The sequence below is a fragment of the Vigna radiata genome, chromosome 9, assembly GCF_000741045.1.
Source record: "Vigna radiata var. radiata cultivar VC1973A chromosome 9, Vradiata_ver6, whole genome shotgun sequence".
Classification (NCBI taxonomy): domain Eukaryota; kingdom Viridiplantae; phylum Streptophyta; class Magnoliopsida; order Fabales; family Fabaceae; genus Vigna; species Vigna radiata.
Window position 1 is genome coordinate 8,126,777 of NC_028359.1, and position 7,425 is coordinate 8,134,201.

The 7,425-nt window shown below is 31.6% G+C and overlaps 1 pseudogene; it reads right to left on the reverse strand.

The window, feature by feature from the left end:
* Positions 1-3,366: 3,366 nt before the first annotated feature.
* LOC106773248 lies at positions 3,367-3,853 on the reverse strand (annotated as a pseudogene).
* Positions 3,854-7,425: the final 3,572 nt, after the last annotated feature.

Genomic DNA, 7,425 nt, shown 5'->3' on the forward strand with positions numbered 1-7,425 from the left:
CTTTTGTTTGTTGTGATGAAGTGGAATATCCTTCACTGGAAGTGGATTATGATTAGTGAGTGGGGCCCATTTTTTCAAATACCAACTTAGGTTGGCCCACTTCACAGCAGCTCTATTTTTTTCATTTAACGATAATTATTAAGATAGTAATGAATCAATCTTATTTATTTAGATGGTTTAATTTATTTTGTTCTCCAAATATGTTTTATATATTTATTATAGTAAATCAAAGTAGACTGAATGTTCATTTATTTATAGCATCAAAATATAAAAACAGTAATTAAAATGTTAATTTATATTTTAGATTATCTATTTATTATTAAAATTAATAATTAATTTAATATGCTTTTAGTTTATACTTAGTGTGATGTGATTTTTGTATTTATAATTTTTTTAGATTTTATTACTAAAAGTTATAATTATTGATAATAAAACACTTCAACACAAAAAAATCATGTTAAACAATTGTATAAACTCCTTTGCATATTGAATGTTGACAAGAAAACACTCATCCAATGATCTCTCTCTTAAAGTGTCTCATAAAAGGACATCACTTATAGTACTTAGCATTTGTTTCATTCTCATTCAACAAAACTAAGCCTAATCGGTCAATAATTGGATAACATAAAACAAATTCTTTTATGAAAATGTAATCACATCATAAAATATTTATCTCCTTGATCCATTTCGTTTGTATGATCTAGACCATATTTTCCAAGAGGTTGATGTCTTACAAAGCCATCAAGACTACCTTATTTATGTGACCATATATATATATATATATATATATATGGAGTTATCTCAATTTCCCTTTTAGCATAATCTAATTGATGTAGTTTGACTTGATGTAATTATCTCATGGTGGCACTCCACTACCATAATCGCAATGGTTTATGTTATGTGTATAAGAGGGAAAATAAGAATTTTAAATGTCATCTTCAATGTATTCGTTTTTCATAAGTTAAGTTCAATTTGCTATGACACTACTAATGCATTTCTTTATTTAGAACTACAATAATCATATGTGCACATATAACTATAAAACATACATATACTAATATATTTGTATATTTGATATTCAAACTATTGGAGCTTTAAGTTCTTTAAACCAAATATATTTTAGATATATCACTATAAAACAATGGAAAAGTTAAAACATCTCTCTAACTTTGGTTATCTCTTGCATGGTTACCAATAACATAACATATGCTCTCATAAAAATGATGCTCATATAAGTTCACATATACACGTACAGTAATTATACAACATTTCCTCGCTCAAACACTTACTCATCACATGAGTGTCATCTGAATGCTTGAGCTACATTATGTGTTGTATAACACAAGAAGCTCCAAAATTATTACTTTCAATGTTTCATCAACATTTGAGTAACCATATTAGCATTTAAGCATCAACACGTAGTTGTGCGGATGATAGCCCTTTGGCAAGTGTACCAAAATCGTCTCAAGTAATAAAGTGAATAAGTACAAGTATCCTTTCCCAAAGAAATTTGAGTCAAGTTATCTAATCGGGTTTGTTTATCAAGATCAATTTAGTGATGATAACAGTTGATTTCATGATTGGAAATTTGCATCTAAATAAAAAACGTAAAAATTCAAGATTGTAAATTTAAATGAAGATGTCATTGGAATTGAGTTCTTGACTAACATTAGAGTAACATCTTCAATAGTATATATTCTATATTCAAGAATTCACATCAACGTATCTTGATTTAATTCCTTAAAGTAAGTTCTAAAGTTATCTATTAAATCATTAATTCCTTAATTAATTTAACAGATACTTTGCATTAAAATCTAATGCTAAGAATGATCATAAGATCAGAAATTATTCCTAGCATCGTTACTTTTGGTTATTTTTCTTACGTTTATGTTCAAAGATACTTCTCAGTGCAAAAAAAAAAAGTTTAAATCAAAATATAATTTTGTATAATCATAAGCAAGTCAAGAAAAGCACATGAACATAGACATATATTGCATGGGAAAATTACATTAATGAAGAGTCATTGCAACCAATTCCAATGAACATTAAAACTAGTCACTCCTAATCATCTAGAACATACTCTTTTAAGCAATCCCTTTCAGAAAATGATGTCTGGAAGCCTTTGAGTCATCTCCTGATGTTTCTCCAATATTTTTCGTGTTCTGTTCTGTCAGAAGCTTCCTTCTTTCTTTCTGTCTCGACTTTTAAAACCAACTTCATTTAATTTATTCGCTCAGCGCATAACTATGCATGCGTTGAGCGAAAATCTCAACTGCAAACCTTCAACTGACTCTATTCGCTCAACGCATAGTGCTGGTGTGCTAGGCAAAAAGTCTTCATTTTGGTTGTGCGACTGATGGTGTGCACTTAGCGAAACAGGGTTTTCAACACTCCCAATAATGCAGAATTTCATGTGCAATTGTTTCCACAACTTTCTACTTCCTATTACAACTTTTCAATAGGGAAACACATGAATAATTATAACTTTGAACTCATTTATAAGTATGAAAACAAGTATTTTTCACACTTATCAGAAGACTCAGTTATTTCAAAACCTCATCCATCATTATAACAACTTAACTCTCAAACAATTGTTTCAATATCTCCTTCATTTAAGCCTCAAGTCATCACTTAAGTAATATACTTTGTCACTTGAGTGTCCATAAAAACATTTAATCGACATTAAAAAAATGTATGCAATGATGACTCGTTGTTTGAGCATCTTTTAAGTAATAGTCTACCACCACTTGATAGTATCAATCCATAATCATAAACACAAGTAACTCACACAAATAGTTCTTTACAACATTTATACTATGTGTAAAATACTCGCATATTATCAACTTATTTCAACACTTAACATATTATTCAACAATTTTATTCAACCATTATAGAATCATACTTTTGGGTATAATTTAATTTCATATAATATATATTATATATCTAAATCATTACTCAATCGAATTAGATATCATTATTAATTTTTATTACCTAGTGATAGTGTGCATACCAATAACATATTCTTTGTATGTTATTTAATATAGGCTCAATACCTATTTTGGTCCCTACTTTTATGGGTTTGGTTCAAAATGATCTTACCTTTTTAAAAAGTTCAGTAAGGCCTCATAATTTGTTAAAAAATGTTCAGTTCGATCATTTTCGCTCACGCCATTAAAAACCTAACGGTGCAAATGCCACCATGGTGCAACCTTACTGAGCTGTGAAGTTTGATGAATACATTGACGTTACACTGTATAAATATTTTAAAAAATTTAAAATGACATAATGTTTGGGCTTCATTTCATTCCCCATCGCCACCTTCTCCAAAACCGTTCCCATTGGAAATGCCTCCGTTACCATCATCGTTCAAGCCATAACTTCCGTTCTCCTAGATGCAGTAACGGTGGCCTTCCTGGCCCTCTTGGACGGAGACCTAATGGACTTGGGCTGTTTGGGCTTCGCGAGAGTCGGCACCTTCTTACTCTTCTTCGGTCCAGCCTTCTTTCCAGCCTTTTTAACCGCGTCAGTTTTCTTGCTCGTGGGAGCAGCGGTGGTTGCTCTTCTGCTACATTTCAGACATGATTCTTTCTTCTCAACGTTGGCCTATGTCTCCTTATCTTTCTTTGCTATTTCAGATAGCTTGTACAATGCCTTGATCTTCACGAGTTTTCCCCTTGCAGCTTGGTTCTTCAATTGCAGACCTGGAATCTTCTTGAAATTCGCGGGGAGCACCGACTTGTGCTTCTCCTCCATGTACTTCGCTATAGCATAAGGGCTTTGGTTTGATCAGCAGTTTTGGCTTGTTCAGACTGATCAGTCACCTTTTCTTCCTCACATGACTTTACAGGGTCATTACTAGTAGGTTCAGATGAGGCCGAAAAAGAAAATCTGAATCTCGAAGTCAAAGATGAATTCAGTGGATTATGCAAAGTAGCTTCAACTGGAATCAATTGGAACATTAGAAATATCACATAATGAGAATACTTAACCAAAACGAATTCTCCTTAACACATAATTCTAAGGAAAAAAATAGAACAATTACAAAATCTACATAATAATTTATTGCCAAAATATCATAATGATAAACTCAACTCACATGGCATACAAAATGCCAAAACTGTAATATTTTCAGTAAACCCAAAAACCCTAGTTAAACCCCAATACTAAAATTAGCAAAAAAAGAAAAGAAAACTCTGTTCAAGTTTTTAGAATAGGGTTACCTTGTTGGGTGATGGGTGGTGGAGAGAATGAAAGTGATTGGAGAAAGGTTGGGAATTTCGTGAAACAGAAAGGGTAAAGCTTCGACAAAGGGTTGTAGAGGAATGAGACAGCACCCTGTGGAAGAACATGGCGGAAGAAAACAGATTGAGTAGAGATTCGAGTTAGGATTGAAGAGAGAAAGTGATTTTTGAGGAGAAAACTAAGGAAATGAAGAAAGGAAAATTTTCATGGATTTAAGCACCACCAAAGCCTCCTTAATCATCTATACAAAACAAAACAAACTCACAAAATTCAATAAACATACAAAACCTAAAAATCAAACACATAATGAGAAGACACATGGGAGATGTGCGGCGTGGTATGGCTCGACGAGAAGGTGAAATTGGGGGAGGATAGGGAAGTGCTACAGCTGATTAGAATCTCCGGCAACACCGAGAAGTTCCGTTACACCAATAAGCAGGGGCATCGGTCCGCCATCAGGATCTCGCAGATCGTGGCAGAGACGCTGAAGTTGGGGATGAAGGATGTGTGGTGGTTCGTGATGAGCGACGACGACACCGTTTTCGTGACCGAAAACCTAATTAACGTTATGAGGAAATACAACATTGTTTCCGTGCCACCTACATTACATCATTTTATATTTTTTTTAAATATTTACACAATGTAACGTCCACATATTCATCAAACTTCACAACTCAATAAGGTTGTGCCACGGTGGCACCGTTAGATTTTTAACGACGTTAGCGAAAAGGACCGGACTGAACATTTTTTAACAAATTATGGGATCTTACTGAATTTTTTTAAAAGATAGAGTCATTTTAAACCAAACCTCTAAAAATAGGAACAAAAAGAAGTATTAAGTCTTTAATACATTAAACTCAACATTTACAACATCTCTCCTTAATCGATAAGTCAAATAAAAGAAAAATTGAATACTAAGTAAAAAAATAAACTACTTCAAGAATTTGATTAAATTAGTTTAATTTTCATCTTACTAACTCATCAAAATTGTATTTTGTTAGCATAACAATACCATGGTTATACTTTAGTTTTAGAAAGAGATCAAAGAAAATAAAATTTTAAAAGAATATAATTTTTAATGAAGAAAAAAGAATTATATAATCCGTTTATAGAATATCTATCATTTATCAATTTAAAAATAGTAATTAAAATTTTAATTATTTCATTTAACTGAGTTGATTAATAATGGTATGGATTGCAAAAAGTAAAGTTTTTTCTAAAAGATAAGTTTTAATCGATGCATAAAACGTTATTTTGTTCCACTTTCTGTAAAGTTATATAAAAATTTAGTTTGACTATTTTTTTAATCTCTGAAAATTAAGTTGATTTTGGTTCTTATAAGTTTTCTTGTTATATATATTTCTGTCCTTCAAATATTGAAAATATTGTTTTATCCCTAAGCAGTCGTTAAGTGTATATGTGCTGATAGAAAAATTAATTGACTATTTTAAAATTATATCGACTACTTTTATATGATGTTATATTAGTATTTGATGTCTCTAAATAATGAATGTCAAAATAAATCAAGTAAAATATATTAATGGTTATATGAATAAAAAATTACATGAACTTACGATAAATTTTTCTCTCTTCGGATTTTATAAACTAAAAAATTATTAAAAATTTTGCAAATAAAAAAATAACTTTACAAAGAAAGAAGCCAAAACTAAAAATGTATTTAAACCATAAAAATTAAGATAATAATATTTTGACAATATATTTTTTACATACATTTTAATATCATTTATGTGTTATTATGTAATTAGTTCAAAATTACTTCATAATTAATAATAATAATTATAAATATTAACATAAATCAATCATAAAATGTTAACAAAATAATATTAAAATATTATAAAAATATATTATAAAATAATACATAAATAATGTTAAATATTGTAAAAAATGTTGTGGAAGTATCGATATCTATATACTAAGAGTAACAGGAAGCATAAATATTTTTAGACCATGGAATACAATAAGTTGTTGGGGCAAGTCTCTGATTCCTTTCACAGCATGAAATGTCAGGAAAGCCCTTGGAAAATGGACAAACAGTGACCGTACGATGGTGCCGGAGAAATTGAACAGGATGAAACGCATGCGTGTGCACGGTGGCCTCCGTGACCTGGCAATGCAACAGATTTTGCAGTGAATAATAATTCACAGAAACAAAACCAAACTGAACTCAATAGTGACCAATCAGAGACTCTAGTGTTCCTTGGTCCCATTCCCTGTGGCTATGCTCTTCCCTCTTCAGTTTAGAACGATATTTATTCATTCATTTTTTTTTATGGTTTAATAGCACTAATGGTCCCTATTTTGGTTGCCAATATTCGATTTGGTCCCCTTTTTTTTTTTGTTCAATTTAGTCCTAAAGTTTGAAAATTTTGTTCAATTTGGTCCTTTTCACAGACGGCGTTTAAATTGGTAACGGAAGACCTTCTAACAGTGCCAAACAGTGTGGTGATGTGGCATTTGTCAGTCCATGTGGAGTCTGTTTAGTTAATTTGAAATTGTAATTTGAAAACTAATTAGAATTAGGGATTGCATTTCTTAAAAAATAATTTAGGGATTGCATTTTTGAAAATTAATTTTAGGGTTCTAGTTTCTGAGAAGTAAAGTTGTTGGGTGCTCCGAGAAGATTGGGAAGAAGCCGTGACATCCAGTTCCAATTCGAAGCATTCGTCTCTGGCAATCAGGTTAGTGTTTCTAATCTCGTAATGTTGGAGTGTTTCTATTCTTAGTTGCATAAATGTGAGTGTTACATTTTTTTCGAAACGGTTTATGATTGAGAAATTGTGCGAACTGTTGAGGGCGAAGTGTTGAGGGCATTGATTGTGTAACATATTATAATGGGTTGTGTCTTGATTGTGGGTTTATTGTTTACTGTTTCCCATAGGGTTTAGCGTAAAAAACTGTTACGTTTTCCGTTTCAACAGTGGTCCCATGCCCATAAAGTTGATTTTGTAGGTTTATTGCGTTTGGAATGTCTGAGGAGAGATTCAATGTTGTGGTCCACCATGGTGGGACCCTGGTTACGGACATACCTTTTCAATATGTTGGTGGGGAAGTCACTTATTGGAGTGTGGACCCAGACAAATGGAGTTACTTTGAAGTGCTAGGTGAACTTAAGGAGTTGGGTTATATGAATGTGTCTGAGTTATTTTATAGCATTGACCATAT